At 40.9% G+C, this 17166-nt stretch overlaps 1 long non-coding RNA gene across 1 annotated transcript in view; it reads right to left on the bottom strand.

The window, feature by feature from the left end:
• LOC309326162 overlaps positions 1-17166 on the bottom strand; it is a 31538-nt gene that overhangs the window by 11022 nt on the left and 3350 nt on the right. The gene's annotated exons all lie outside the window — the stretch shown is intronic.

The raw sequence follows: 17166 nt of genomic DNA, 5'->3' as shown, positions 1-17166 counted from the left end.
GGCTTCCAATCGTGCCTGGCTCACTGCTTACTTTAATGCAGCTTTGATCTCTGTTACTCTGATGTCATCTACTGCAATCAGCAGGGGGAACTTGGATAGTCAGCCCCTCTAGAAGCAAATCTACACAGCAAACCTGATTTTTAAAAATTAATTCCCTCTTCCTAGAGAAGTCAACTGAGTTCTCATGGCGCTAGTCTCACTTCCAAATATATTGATTATTGAGCATTTATCCTGATTTGTTTGTCCAGAGGTTATGCAGCTTCCCGTCAATGGAATGTTTTACCATACTTTCTACTACATTTATCTTTCACTTTCCTTACTGCAAAAAGTGTGGGAATGTTAAGGATAGTAGGAAAGGATGTATTGAATAAGTTTTGCTGCTGCTGCTTTTTGTCTCACTTTGGTTGTATATAGTACACAAATGTTGCTTGTTATATTTTTGACACCCTGCCTTTCAGTGCATTATTAGGGTCTACAGGACAGTTGCACAATAACTGTAGATCATGTGACATAGCATTTCTTTGATTTCTCAGTGGGACCCTGCACTGGACCTACACTATTGCCAGGCAAAGCTTGATGGTCTTCAAGAGTGCATATTGCCCGCAGCTGTCCACTGTACCCCTCAAAATCTTATATAGTGGTACCTCAGGTTACATAGGCTTCAGGTTACATACGCTTCAGGTTACAGACTCCGCTAACCCAGAAATAGTGCTTCAGGTTAAGACCTTTGCTTCAGGATGAGAACAGAAATCAGGCTCCGGCGGCACGGCAGCAGCAGGAGGCCCCATTAGCTAAAGTGGTGCTTCAGGTTAAGAACAGTTTCAGGTTAAGTACGGACCTCCAGAACACATTAAGTACTTAACCTGAGGTACCACTGTACCAGCAGAGGAGTCACAAAGCTCCTGGCTGTGTTTGCTGCAACATACTATTAAAACTACCCTTATGGAAGTTGTTACTATCATGAGCCAAACCATTTAAAAAAAAATGTACTGGGTTTTTTAAACATGGAACAAACTGGGCCCGGGCCTGTTCCAGAGGGGCAAATCAAAGAGGAAAAGTGAAAACATCTGTTTGTGTTTTTGAAACCATGACTGAATTGTAGGTTGCTGACAGTGAACAGGTCATGCAAGGCCTTCACCATGGACCAGACAAGAGCCTCATCATTCATTTTGGGATACCTCAAAACTCTGTTTCTGCACACATGCTAACAGCCTCGCATTTGCCCATGGGAAAGCAAACTCTATTCCCAATGGGGTGAGGGTGGGGAGACACATGTGAAATCTCACTGTATACAAGTGACAATAAAGTATTTCAATGTAGCCACACAATGTAGGCATCATCCTTCAGTGTTTGATTGCCGGCATGGCATGAGGGATCAGACATGAGGAACCACTAACTGCTGACAAATATAAAGTGATCACCACTCAAATGTTTGGTTTCTGGGGCTTCCCCCACCCACCCACAAGCACCCTGCCTTTTCGTTAACTTCTGCACCTGACTGGGATTAATGTGAAAAAGCAATACCAACCTGTCAACTGTGAAATACAAGCAAGCCTGAAAATTAAAATATGCAAATCTAAAATGATATGCAAATCTACAGGCTTAGGAACACAAAAGGGCAGAGGAGGCTGCGTGATGGCTGAAAAGCTACGGCAGGAGACAGAGAGTTGCTCGCCACGTTATTCCCGACAGCGTAGAATCAAGTTTCGTTGAATAGATTTCAGAATATATATTCCTACCACACACTATTTGATTTTACTAATGAATTCAGGAATTCAGCCCTAATATGATTCACCCTGGTATTCAGGAGAGGTTTATTAGTTCTTAAAATGCTTTATGCGATGACAGCCGTTTGTCATTAAAACTGCCAGCTTTTGTGATAACGGGAATATTGGAATCATAATGAAAATGCTGGCGCGGTTTGGTGCTTCTGCTACAGGGAAGGCATTTTCCACACAAAACACACACACATGATCCCTCTCATCCCGTATCATGGTCTGTGTGTGATCACACCATATATATATATATATCCCGCTCCCCACCCCTCATGCATTTGCAGTGGTACGAAAAATAATGGTATACCAGAAAGAATATGAGAAAGCGCCTGTCAGGCCCACACACAGGCACGCAGCACATACATGCAATATTTTCTCTCTCTCTGGGCATTGCCTCTCCACACTTGTGACAACCCTGAAGGAATGTCAGCGACAGCCAATTAAACAAGCAGCTGTCACCCGAGGTGCAGATCAAGTCTAAGGTTGTGAAAACAGTAATAGGAAAAGAGTGTCCCCAATGAGGGCAAAAGCAGCTTATCATAGTTCAGGCAGTTCCCTTGGAGACTGAAGTGTCTTTCAGTCTTACGCACAGTCTGTCACACAGAAGTATCTGAGCAAAGATGGACTCTCTGCGAAACAAGTGAACGGAAAGCAATAATTAAAACCCAGCCTGCCGGACGCTGCTTTCTAAAATCCCAACAGGGATAGAAAAGAAGAGACAAGATCCTCCTTGAAATTTGAGGAGCGCAATGCATGAATGGGCCCACAATCTTCACCGGAGGTTGATGGCTACCACCCTATAAGCTCAGAAGCCTCGAAACCTTCCAGGAGTTTGTTTAGATTACAACATCCTGACAGGGGGAAATGTATTGCGCAGGGGTTTCGTTAAAAGCCTCAGAGCCCTTCCCTTTGAGGTCACTGCTTTAAATTCAGCCTGGGTCTTAAGGCAAGGTCACATATACATGGCCATATTTTTGAGAGTAATTATAGCACTGTCGATGCTCCACCAGTGTTATTAGCGACTGTCAAAAAGAGGTCAGGCGTGTTTACAGGAGCAGGAGTTATTAGCAGTAGTAGCTGCTGTGCATGGAAAGTGTCTCTTCCATCTGAGCTCTGGCTAAAGGAACATCATTCTCCAGCCCCACATGCGTAAGGAGGGCCGCCATCTCACTGTGTAAACTTAAAACATTCTGACAGCTTTATCCACAGTATGGTCGGGTGAGGTAGTACTTATGTTTAAGCTGACTAGGGTGCCCAGGTGTCCTGCTTTACGGACGACAGACGTCTAGTTGAAGGGCTGCCAGAAGACAGACCTCTGCCTGAATGTGTCCTTCATTTGGAAGGCTATCTGGCTGAATGTTTCCTGTTAAAGAACCCTAAGAAGGGAGACTGAAGGCTCTGAAGTTGCCCATCAGCTGTGAGCACCAGTCACAATCTTCCTCCCCACCATAGTTGTTTCTAAATTTACAGCTATACATATAAATGCAGATCTGTGCCCCCTTTTGTCCTTTTTGTTTAGGACAATATGCTGTGCAATTACGCTGGGATAACCTGCACATACAAGCAGGGCTTTTTTCAGCCAGAACTCGCTGGAACTCAGTTCCAGCACCTCTCAGCTGGGCCCCATTGCCATTATTATTTTTTAAAATGTATTTTTATTAAAGATTTCCTTGATTTACAAAAGTATGTGCAATGTCTCTCTCTCTCTCGTCCCCCCCCCCCCATGTAAAATTTTTACAAATCAGTTTCATTTGTTGAGACATTAGGAAGAAAAGGGGGAAAGAGGTGGGGGGGAAGGATGGGGGTGATGATGTTCCTATTTTATTTAATATATGTGGGGTTTGGTGTCAGCGTTGCTTGTGCAGGTTCTTTGCTGCTCACTTGTGTTCCTTTGGTGGTGAGAGAGGTTGGGGTTGGCCTAGGGTATGGGTGTTCATTTGTGGTTGGCTGTGGTGGTCTTTGTTTTCATGTGTGAGTGGGGCGGGTGTGTGCTTTGGGTCAGGTTAGCCATATTGATTTGTATGCTGTTGGTGGATTTTTGTAATTGTCTTGTTGGGCTGCGTGTGTGATAAGCCCCATTGCCATTATAAGAGAAAATGGGAGATGTTCATGGCAGCGGCGGAGGAAGCCGCTTGAGCGCCTGGGGTGGCGCAGCCAGGGGCAGGGCGAGCCGTCCATAGGGGCGGGGTGCACTGCGGGGCCTCCAGAGTCTGCCTGCCTCCTCCCACTCAGCCACCCTACAGCTGGGGAGGGGGAGGCAGCAGGCGGACCGTTTGGGCAGCACGGAGCCTGTGCGCTCCCAAGCCACCATGTCTCTCCTAGGAGAGACGTGTGGCTTAGGCACATTGCAGGCCCCGCAGTGAGTGCCGCCCAGCATTTTGTCACTCCCCCTCAGTGGTAACACCCGGGGCGCACCGCACCCACCATACCCTCCTTCCTCCACCCCTAGTTCATGGTGAGTTCCGGCACCTCTTTTTCTAAAAAAATAGCACTGCGTACAAGTACAAATCTACTCTGAGTTATCACAGGCTAGTGATTCTGGAATCTGGCCACCAGAGACACAGTGGGGCCATCTCAAAGGCAGCAAATTTGTATTTATATTTTATGAGTGAGAAAGCTAATAAACAAATATTTTAAAAAATACTTTTGTTAAGCTACTGGGAGTCAGAAGACCATGCTGATTTACTGCACAGCATCCAGAGATCTGCCAGCTTTGTTAACGTATGACTACTTCATTCATGTCCTCTGCTTTGCCTCAGCAATAACCTGCAAGTTCCAACCAATGCTTGAGACAGTGACAATTTACTACTCCCCCCCCCCCGTATTTTTAAAAGGGGAGAGCTTTTGTGGGTTATTTCCCCCACCATGTCTCTGTGTAACTCAAGGGATCAAGACAAGGCACACTTCTAATTTAATTAAATATCCAGGAGCTTTTTTCTATAATCACTGTGTAAGATTGAAACTAACTAACAAAGCAGAAACTGGCTCATTTTAATTTAGAAGCTCATATGCCACATTGTGAACACTGGCTAGGCTGAAGGAAGTTGTTCAATTTAAGGATATAGGAAGTTGCCTTACAGACCCATACCATTGGTCCATCTAGTTCTGGCAGTAGCTCCCCAAGGTTTCAGAGGGTAATCATTCCCAGTCCTGAACCTCTGCATGCAAAAGGGTGAGTTATGCCACTGAACTATGGCTAGGGATGAGCAAATCTGTCCCAGGCCACAGAGAGGTTAGGCTGGCCTCAACTAGAGCCAGGGCCTTTTCGGCCGCGGCTCCAATCTGGTGGAACGCTCTGTCACAAGAGACCAGGGCCCTGCGGGACTTGACATCTTTCCGCAGGGCCTGCAAAACAGAGCTGTTCCACCAGGCCTTTGGTCAGGGCGCAGCCTGATGCCCCTCCTCTGGCAATCTGCACAGAATTTTGCTTATTGGTTGCCATAAATTTGATTTTAATTAATTTTTATAATGAAATGTTTTTAGAATCATTGGATTATTTTGATTGTTGTTAGCCGCCCTGAGCCCAGCTTCGGCTGGGGAGGGCGGGATATAAATAAAATTTATTATTATTATTATTATTATTATTATTATTATTATTATTATTTCAGTTCATCTCAGTTCTCATTTTTCCAATCTTAAATTCAGTGCTCCAGCTTTGATAAACACACACAACACATAAGTCCTCATGAAAAGTCATCATTTTAATATGACTTTCTCCTATTTCATACGCAATATTGCCCAATTTACATTTTTACAAAAGCTATTTTCTCTAATGTAATCCTTTTTTGTATGTTATTTTCACTAATATATGTGTTTATATGCACACTCCACCTTAGTAAATGCATATCTGTACAAATTAACTTGTAAAGTTGGCTTGAAGTGTGAATGCTGAAGGGTGGGCTATGCTTTGGCTCCCATAGCTTTTCAGAAAGTGTGAATTTGCAAACTAAATCAGATTTCTAACCATATCCCTTCCTAATTGTATTAACTGCTGGAAAGGTTACATCACTAATTTATATACAACCACTAGTGTAAACTGGCATTGTACAAAGACTCATATGGACAGAAGAACTTCCTTGGGAGGTGGCATCCCATTTCCCCCCATGAAACATCTTTCAGCTAAGCTGGAAACAGGCCCTTTCATGAGTGCAAGAGGCCTTATGCTAGCAGAAGGGCACCTCTGAATTTTATTTGACAAGATTTGTGCATACCTTAATTGAAAGGAACCTCTAAGCTGTTTGCATAAGGCAATATAAAATATTCATTAAAATGTGATAAAACGCTAAAAGCAAATTGAAGTAATGCCCCCTTCAAAATATAAATGAAACTAGAAGTTTTAAAACAGATACACATAACAAAACTGCATGGAAAAATTAGGCATCTGAGTAGGTGTGACTCAACCAAAATGCTGTTAGCAGGCACCAAAAACTACACAGCAAAATGTGTTTGCCTACTATTCATAGGCAGGTTGCTGCAGCGAGCAGGCACTGCCCACAGCGAAGGATCTAACCATATAGTTTTGCAGTGCGGCCCTCACAGACCAAATCAATTCCCCCAAATAAAGAAAGGAATTAGTTTTGTTTAGTTAAACTTTTTTTTTTAAATCAGTCTTGGCTGCTAACAGTCACACCAGGGTTTGTTTGCTACTTTATTTATTTAAAGCATTGTTAGCCCCCCCCCAAAGTTCTCCCAGAATGGCACAACACAATAGAAACCACAAAACTAAAACAAATTCAAAGACCAGCAACATCATTTAATTTTTTTATTTTTTTGTTAAAGAGCAAGCATGGAACAATTACCATACCAAGGCAAAAATCAGCAGTGAATCCAATAAAAACCACCAACTGATGAGAGGGGGGGGGGTAATCCTCAGAGATACAATTTCCAGAGTTGTTTAACAATCAGTCCCTCTTCCCAGGGAACTCTGGAAATTGTAGCTCTGCAAGGGGAACAGGGATCTTCTAACACCGGGCTAAGCAAACTGCACCAGATTCTTTGGCAGATACTATTAAAGTGGTATAATAGAACCAGAGCGCTCCAATCCACTTTAATTGTGGAAACCTAAATTTCCAGTATGTTATTAAATCCTTCTTGTAAAATACAAGGAAGCTTTCCCACAGCATACAGGTAGCTGTTACTTAAACGCCTGCTAGTAAAGGGCCCAGTATAATATATGCACGCCTGGTATTATGATGATTCTGAATATCAGCAGTACAAGCCACCCAAGCATTCCGAAACCCTTGGCACCTTCTCCGCAGCGCTGCAATAGGGTCTACTGATCATCATTGGTACACTCAGAATACCATCAACTAGATGCAACTCTGGACAGAAACCAACAGAGGGAGCTATGCTCACATCACACAATTAAGTAGGGCTCAAGCAGCCATATTAAAAACCCAAAGCAGGATGTTACCGACATGGCAAAAAACACCCACCCACTAATACCTCTCATCTTGATGTGTTGCTTTCTGCTTGATAGATGTAACATTAATGAAACAGCCAAGTATTGGGATCACGGCAGGAATTAAGTTTGGCAGTCAACAAATTGGATGTGTGTGTTATTATTTACATTTTTCTCACCCGCTCCCTTCATTTTGAAATCAAATCATCTTTTTTTAAAAATTGTGAAAGCTTTATAAACTGTTCACATTCAACGGGACCGCGACTCCATCCAGAAAAGGAGAAATGGCCAGTTTCTCAGCCCCAGAAGCCACCTACCCACAGGGCCTTTGTTTTGCCAGGATTCAGTCTCTGTTTATTGGTCCCCACATCCAGGCTACCACTGCATCTGGATGCCAGTTCAAGACTCTACTCCTGATTCAGACGTTACGGAGAAATAGAGCTAAGTGCCACCAGCATACTGACGTTATCATGCGCCAAAGATCCTAGTGACCACTTCCAATGACTTCATATAGAAGCCATTATATAGTTTTTGGGGGGGGAGAGGGGGAAATTACAGAGTCACCCACTCTGGAACTGGCCCTGAAGGTAGGGCTGAAATCACTTCAGAGCAGTGCTCCAAGTGCCAACCACAGAATGGATCCAGTAGGATATACTGGTTGATGATAACAAAAGCTGTTGAATTGTCAAGCAGAAGTAACAGGTTCATACTCTCTCCTGTCCTTTTCCTGTTAAAGGCTCTTACCTTGTACAGTGAAATAGTAAGTATTACCATCTAAGAAAGCCCCTCCTAAGACCATTGAGTCCAGAGTCTCACATGACCTAACTGTGCCACTGCCCACTGGATTCACTGCAGCTGGATAATTGTGACAGAATTGCACTGATAACAATAATACACTTTGGATATAGAAAGGAAAGGGTCTGGATTCAACCACTGCTATGCTCAGGGATGTGGGTGGTGCTGTGGGTTAAACCACAGAGCCTAGAGCTTGCTGTTCAGAAGGTCGGCGGTTCGAATTCCCACGAGGGGTGAGCTCCCGTTCCTCGGTCCCTGCTCCTGCCAAAATAGCAGTTCAAAAGCACATCAAAGTGCAAGTAGATAAATAGGTACCACTCCGGCAGAAAGGTAAACAGCGTTTCCGTACGCTGCTCTGGTTTGCCAGAAACGGTTTAGTCATGCTGGCCACATGACCCAGAAGCTGTACGCCAGCTCTCTTGGCCAATAAAGCGAGATGAGCGCCGCAACCCCAGAGTCGGTCATGACTGGACCTTTACCTTTACGTTTACGCTTAGTTGCAAAGGACTTCGGGGGAAGTCTGCCTGACTCTGGAGAGCTACTGCCAGTAGCAGATGATGGGCAGAGAGGCAACACTTACCTGACCTCCCACCAGCAGTGTCACTGTTGCTTAGAGTGGGAGGGGAAGGGCGGCAGGGAGGTTGGTGCCAAGGAGATACACCAGCAGAGGCATTGTATTGACTGCTGGTGCATCTGCAAGGTGTGGGCCACCTTGCCTCTCCCAGTAACAGCAGTAACTTTGGTGCTGGGAGGTCAGGTGATGCAACTGCATTCCACCAGTCTCTACTGGGTACTGACATTTGCTAGGGGGGATCATGTGCTGGGCTAGATATAGACTTGTCTGGCAAAGTATTAGAGGCCTCATTTCATCATAATTGCCTGCATAGTCTTGGAGCAACATAATCACCTAACTACCTGCTTCTTCCAAGGATCTTTTGACATTGCTAAAGCCACACTGGTCACTCTGACATTTGCTAAAGTCTTCAGCAAACCATTCTATAGGCATGCCCCAAATTCCCTGGAAATCTATTCTAAAACTACTCTAGGAAATAAATAATACAGAAACAAGCCTATATGCTAAGAATTACCTCTTCCAATATTTACAATTCAGTGTTGTTGTTGTTTAGTTGTTTAGTCGTGTCTGACTCTTCGTGACCCCACGGACCAGAGCACACCAGGCACTCCTGTCTTCCTAGAACTCTCTAGCTTTCTCCATAATCCAGCACATGTTTGCAATTTGGTCTCTGGTTCCTCTGCCTCTTCTAAATCCAGCTTGCACTTCTGGGAGTTCTCGGTCTACATACTGCTTGAGCCTACCTTGTAGAATTTTAAGCATAACCTTGCTAGTGTGTGAAGTAAGTGCAATTGTGTGGTAGTTGGAGCATTCTTTGGCACTGCCCTTCTTTGGGACTGGGATGTAGACTGATCTTCTCCAATCCTCTGGCCACTGCTGAGTTTTTCAAACTTGCTGGCATATTGAGTGTAGCACCTTAACAGCATCATCTTTTAAAATTTTAAATAGTTCAGCTGGAATACCATCACTTTCAGTGTCAATTCAGTGTTAGTCATTGCTTAAAATACCCTCAAAAAGATGAGATCTCCAAAAAATTGCTACCTTTCAAATATATATACCTAGAGGTTTTCTTAGGTTTGCTTTTAAACCTAGTATGTGCTTACTTATTATAAATGAAATGTATATACAAATATATATATATTTACAATTTTATATATACAACTCTAACAATTAACGTAAAGTATTATTCACACATATTGCATAATAGATCATGGAGAGAAAAAGTGTGTGATATATAATTTTTAATCCAATGTGCAAACAGATCAACAGAAAACAATAAGTGTGCAGCGCAAGCCTATCTACATCTAGTCAGAGGTCAGCCACCCCGAGTTTACTGGGATTTACTCCCAGGGAAGTGAGTAAAAGGTTGCAGCTCTAAAGATAAAGTAATTCTATTTTCTCAAGCCAGTTTTATTTGGTTTTCTATTTGAAACATCTCTCTTATTGTATTATATACAGAGCATTTTCATATATTTTTTATATTCATTTCTCTACTGCTCAGCATTTTAGTACTTATTCATCCAAGTAAAATATGTATGAGTAATCACTTTCCTTAACTTTCAGCACAGGAATGGAATTCTGCTATGCTGCCAAATACCCTCAAAAGAATGTGTTGCTAAAAATAAATAAATCTATTTATTAAAAAAAAGAGAACTCAGAGAGAGAAAACAAATGCAAAAACAGAGATTCTCCCTAAATGAACCTAAATAGCCAATAAAACATTGCTTACTCATTTGATATGTGGGCTGCAATCCTATACACACTTCTTACTTCTGAGGAAACCTCCCTAGGTTTGCACTGTCAGGCTTTTTACACTGTGCTCCTGATTCAGCTCTAATCATGCACAACAGTTCTGTGTTGCAGCGCATATTCCCCTCTGCTTCCCCCCAAAATAATTCAGCTCCGTCAATGAGTGAAGCTGAGTATTGTGATGTAGATTTACAGAGTGATACAAATCTGCAGCAGAAGTGCATGCAGAAGCTGGTTTCATCAATAGGAGCCTCGTCATGTGTGGCAACCACACACACATCTAATTTGCTGTTCATGTGTGTACTGGGAAGCTCATATCTATTGCTGCTTTCTTGCAGGGAAATGGGCGCATGCAATGGACACATGTCATGCTTTTCATGTTTATTTTTGCAGGGGGGGGGGAATCCTTCAAAATCCTCATCCCAACTGAAGTAAAATCTAAATTATGTGCTACTTAGCCACACCATTCATTTTTTTTCCAGTGTATTTCTCTGTGTGGCGCTAGGGATGAATGAATCTGTCAATTTCAGTCGCTCTGAGTTTCTCATTTCTCCAATCTTAAATTCAGTTTTTCAAATTTCCCCACCAGCATTTGAATGATAATTTTTGCCAATATACACATTTTTGTATGCTACTTTGTCTAAAATGCTATGCATTTCCCCCTAATATAATGCAATTTTGTATGTCATTAAAACTAATCCATGCTTTGTCATGCTGAGTTTACCATAGTATATGATTATTTTTTTTTGCACTTATTACTTGACAGGAGAACTGCATTGCAAACTTCAGAGAATTGCAAATTTCAAAATATGGCTGTTTCAGATTTTTTTGTATACTTTTGGAAAGTGTGAATTAGGTGGTTTTACCTTTAAATTTGAAATTACTTTCTTCCCCATCCTTACATGACGACAACAACAATCACAGTTACATTATAATTGCATTTGATGCAACTTGATTCTTGCCACAAAGTCACCCAGAGAAAGAATGTTCTACAGTGGCTTAGAAACTGAGCAAACAAACAAAATTAAAAATAAAGCTTTCAGATTTTCAAACAGCAATTTTTACATTGGAAAAAAACAAAACAGTTAAGTGACTTGGAGGGGAAATATTTAAGTTATAATGCTTTAATGAAGACGCGAATGGGGTTTGCAACTAATATAGAACATGTTTGTGTAAAGTCCTTTTAAAATGTTCACCATTATACAATGCTGAAGAAAAAGGTAGACAAGGGTAGGCAAGACTTCATATTAGTGGAATGCAGGAAATTTGTTTTCAGGCTTAATAGAGCTGGGACGTAAATTGGCTGCTTCCCTTTCTATGAGAAAGAAGAGAGTATTTGATTAAGTTAAACAGGAGCAGTTTCTTTGTTCCCGAGGTGAACGAAAGCAGCTTCTTGGCCCAGGAAACTGACAGACCTGGGGGGCAGGGAATCTATTAAAAGAGATGACAAAGGAAGAAGGCACTTAAAGTAATCTGTCAAAATTCAGAATGAATCTTGGGAGGTATATAAAAGCTACATTCTTCTCTGATGCATAAGGGAGCCAGAAATGCCATGAAACGATTCAGGGCAATCCAAAAGAAGTGATTTCAGGATGTTGCATATGATAAAGTTAAACGTCTTAGCCATTCTGGAAAAGCAGAGCCTGGAGTTAAATTTACCAGGACCAATTAAAAGCTGACCATTCTTTAGAACTGTGGTCAAAAAGCAAAGTCCTTCAACAGCCTGCTCTGGAGCACAGGAAGGGGAAGCAAATAGGACTATTTTGGAATTATAAATTATTTGGAAAGGGTATTTATAATTGCATAGGTATTTTCCGTGCCCCAGTAGGGTTTTAATAGCCTCTCACAAGTGAAATCTACTAGGCAAACTATGTTATTCCCATTGGTGGTTGTTGTCTTTTTAATAAAAAAGAGCAAAACCAGACAAATTGATGAATATAATTAGAGCTGCCAACCAAACAAATACACTAAATTAAAATAAATATGTTTATTATGTTTTCTAAGATGCTGAAGGAACTATAAGTTGCTTTACAATTTAGGTATCAAAAAGCTATCGCACATTATTACAAGGAAAACTCAAAGTGTCCCTATTTCCCAGGGATGTCCCCGATTTCTGATTTGATCCTGGAATGTTGCATTTTGCCTTAGGATGTCCCTATTTTCATTGGAGAAAAGTTGGAGGGTATATTGGGTGCACCTCAGTAAGTAGGGAGTTCTGAAAATGCGAGTCATCACTGAAAAGGCCTGTCTCTGGGTCCCTACCCCACCTTCTTCATCGTGGGAGAGACCACCAGGAAGGCCCCATCTGCTGATTCTTGAGCACAGAACACGAGAAGGTGTTCTTGCAGTCCCAAGCCCTTGAGAGATTAAATGTCAAAGCAAGCACCTTGAATTGGAGCTGGAAAACAATTGGCAACCTGTGTAGATATGTTCATGGCCTAGTTCTCCGAACAGCGTTCTTGCCTCGGCATTTTACATCAGCTGCTATTTCTGGAACATTTTCAAAGGCTCCTAGAACACATTTTGGGCTCGGAGGTTGCCAGAGCATGCGTAACCCTAGCCAGGATATCCTTATGCAGAAATGGTGCATCTGGCAGGCATAGGTGCTCCTAGCCACAGAGGCCACCTGTGGCTTGAGAGCCAAAGGTGGTTCTGGGAGCAGCCTCAAACAACACACTGGCTCCTTCAGGGGGAGTGCAACCCCACTAAGAACAGGCAACTCTGCCAGCTCCAGAACATAAGGCATGCCCACTGACAGCACTTCAATTTTCTCTGGATTCAGTTTCAATTTGGGACTTAATTCTAAAGACGCAGGATTGCACTGTCAGTCAATTAATCTACCAGTTAAAACTGAGAAGCCCTAAAGTTTACATATGCAAGGCAGTATCATGGTGAGGAGAATGTACTGATATGCTACATGGCAAGCAGGTTTTTGCAATGAAGGCATTTTTCCTTTAAAAGCTTATTGTTCAAATAGAAAAAGGAAAGATTCCTATTTGGGATACACAAGCCTTTGAGGATTCCCTAAACTAGCTTTTTTGAGGCAAACATCACACACTGCATACATACATGCATGTAAAGGAAATTGTCTTTTATTGCTTTTCTATTATAATTCATTTGCTTTTCTACTATTACAACCTAGCAGTGGGGTTTGTATGGGGTGGGCTTTAGAAATGCGAAGACTTCCTTTTTTTGTACCACAGACTTAATACTGAGACAGTTCTCAGGTCTGATTATCCTTCAAAGTCAATATTGATTTTGGGTTCATCTTTGGTCATTATTTACCTTCCAGACCAATAAATCTTTATCTTAACTTCTGTATAATTGATAAAGACTTTTAACTGACAGCATTTATTAGATAAATTCAGCACACTGAATTGTCTTCTTAAAATATACAAAGTAGCCATCTATAGGTAAAATATATGTTTTCTCCTAATACTTCTTTTTCACCTTTCTTTCTTTTGTAAAATTTGCAGCATCATATTGTTAGAATGGGAAACAAACTATGAAACCAACACTTTAAAAAAGCCTTATATACATATGAACAATGAAATACACATTACACAAACAGCACTTTGGGCCTTCTCTCACACTGCACTCATGTGAACACTAAGTTAATGTGAGCTAGAAGAGCCATTTTCTTACAATAGAAGTGGCCCATGTAAGTTTAATATTAAAATAGCAATTATAGGAGTTGCAAAACAACAACTTTTACTGTGTACTGCTTCACAATCCTTATCACATCTGTTATAACACACACAGAAGTAGATAACTAGAAGTCCCATTTTCACAGACAAGAAAACCAAGACTGAGACAATGACTGCATGTGAGCATAATGCTAAACCCACTGTTATTTGCTTTAAACATCTGTGGTTTGTAGAAAAATCCAGGTTCATGGATGATCAAGCAAACCACATTTGTTTTACTAACCTTGGTTTGTTGTTCCTTGCCCGTTCTGTGTATACCTGGCTCTTATACAAAAGTGCTTTGTAGAAGACAGGAAATTGCTGCTTGGTTGCTCTCTTGTCATTTGTTGCACCAAGGCAGCAGAATGCTTCAATCCACTTTAATTGCACAAACTTAAATTTCTCGTATACCCTTCCTGAAAAATGCCAACGCCATGGAGGCAATCTATAATTTCAGGTTGTGGTTGTTGTCCCCAAAGAAACCATAGTTAGTTGCTTCAGGCAGGTTCTGATGTTCAAACAAACCAGAGCTAAGCTAAACAAACAATGGTTTAGCCTTACACCAAAAACCTGGCCAATGACTTGCCCAAATCAAGACCATCTACTGAAACCAAAGTTTAGCAGGCACCAGAACTCATACCTGCCTATCTTTCTGTTCATTGGGCCATACAGTCTCTGAAAATTAGTGGGAGAATCTCAACTTGATACAGTAAAGTTTTGTGACATTTCACCAGTATATAAGCATGTGAGAAATGGTCTTGATGGCACAGAGCAAAGTTCATTTTGATCAGCCATTGCCTCTCACGTACAGGAACAATGGAAATTTCCATATCCTATTGTTTGGTTCCAGCAGTGGATAATCAACAATTTATTGACTCAGAATATGGAGGGTCCATTAAGGTTTCATGACTAATAGCCACTGACAGACCTAATAAGAACATGGCGACCTGGAACACCCCATTCCTAAGCACTTACTTGCCAGCAAAAATCTTACATCTGGGCTCTTAATGGAGCAGGGTCATACCAGTAAGTGTTCCTTTGTTCAGCACTTTGGGTGAAAAGTGTAAAGGGCAAGGATAAAAAGAAAAATATTAAACAAGTCAATTTCTTACATTTTTGAACGGAAAAATAATATTGAGCTGCAAGAAAAGGAAACATCAAAGCCCCAAACTAGCTTCCTCCGTAATCAATGGGAGTCTGTCTATCGATTACTTTAATGGAAATTAGGATTGGCCAAAATCATTAGAAATGGCACAATGACGGAGGAAATGAGGTAGACAAAACTCATTTCAATGTTAATCAGGAAAGAAGCAAGGATGGCGGGAGCGAAAAAACATTATAAATAAATAAATAAATAAATAAGTGTCATCTGCATAGTTCAAACTCCACAAACCACACAAAGTCAAAAAGAAGCAAATAAATAAGGACAATATGTTAAATTTTTAAAAAGTGTTCTTGAGAGCCTTCTACAGTACTCTTATTTTGCCAAGGTCTGACTCTCCCTTTGTCATAAAGCTATCAGTTGCAAAAAGCATATTGTGCTTTATTCACCCTCAAAAAACAAGATCTTAATAAATTTAATGATCCAGATTATGGTAGGATTAAATACAGAATCTGCTAAAAGCACAGTCTTAACAGCAGTTGTTCAGACTAAACAGTAAAGTGCGACATATCTACTGATTATTGATCCCAATTTTATAAGCATCCTAACATTAAATGTAAGCAACTCTGAACTCAGTATGATCTGTTCATTGTATTTTTCAAAATTCACATTCTAATTGTTTTGGTTAACTTTTATTCCTATTATAATTAATAGCAAGAGCAAACCTTGCATTCTTCTATCTCAAAAACACATTTTCCAAAAATCAGCAAAACACTGCCATCCTTTGGCAACGCTACTACTGCAGTTTAATAAACAAAAATATTCATAATATTTCCATAACACAAGATTCCAGAACTCAACCAAGCAGTTCCATCTTTCAGCAAAATCAGTTCATTCTCTAAGCTGCTCCCTGTACAGTACTTCTGACCAACTCCATCAGTTTCTCTCAGACTATTTTGCAAGTAGAATTCAGTCTCATACTGGCAAATTCAAGTTATGTAATTAAAATGGGTTTGGTACCCTTGTGCAACAAACCTCCTTCCTGCCCCAAATCAGAGTTCTTGTGTTAACAAAAATGGTAGGGGAAATGTACTGGACAGTGTTGGATAATAACTGCCATGCTGTACAACCTCCAGTAAAACAAATCAGAAGGAATACTCCATAAACAATCAGCATTATCTAACATCCTTGCAAACTCCGTACAAACAAAATCAGGATAATGCTCAATAAACCAGATGTCTGGGAGTTGGTTATGGTTGGAAATGATGATGGAGGAGTCAAGCTAATGGGCACCCAGGGGGCTTCCAGGTGGGGCTTAATACTGCAAGCAGGTTGTTTGAACAGGTTGTTGGTAACATTTAAAAAAGATCAAATACTGTATAACTGATTTCTCCCAGAAAGAGTAAAACCAGATTAAAATGGGGAAAATGTGAGCTAGTAGTTTGATATCACCAGTTGCTTGCAATGTTATTCAGTATTACAAGAATATGGGTTTGTTTGTTTGTTTGAAGAAAATGAAATCAGGAGGAAGTTAAACAGAGTAAGTTCCACTGATTGGTTGGCACAGCCATTCTAAGAACCCAAACCAGTAATTGTTTGATAAGCTAATTAATATATGTAGTATGAATTTTTTTTAAAATAGAAACAACTTTGTCCCAAGTCAGTGCACAAATGACCAAGTACATTATTCAGTTGGATTTTCTTCTTGGGAAGAAGAGAATTATTATTGCATTATAGTTATGAAACCACGTGTATGATTACAGATAGGTAGCCGTGTTGGTCTGCCATGGTCAAAACAAAATAAAAAAATTCCTTCCAGTAGCACCTTAAAGACCAACTGAGTTAGTTCTAGGTATGAGCTTTCGTGTGCATGCACACTTCTTCAGATACGTGTATGATGTGTGTATTAGGATAATAAGATTATACACATCTGTATACAATGTATGGAAATGTAATTGAGGGTTTTTTTTTCTTTTTCATTCTCACTTTTTCTTTTGTCACTCTTTTATATAAATGAAATTATTCCAATAGAATATTAATACAGTAATAAAATGAAACAATTTCCCTTCAGATGCGATTGGGGC

This window comes from Podarcis erhardii (genome assembly GCF_964252035.2).
Source record: "Podarcis erhardii genome assembly, chromosome: 12".
Taxonomy (NCBI): domain Eukaryota; kingdom Metazoa; phylum Chordata; class Lepidosauria; order Squamata; family Lacertidae; genus Podarcis; species Podarcis erhardii.
This window is presented reverse-complemented; position numbering and strand designations above follow the sequence as displayed.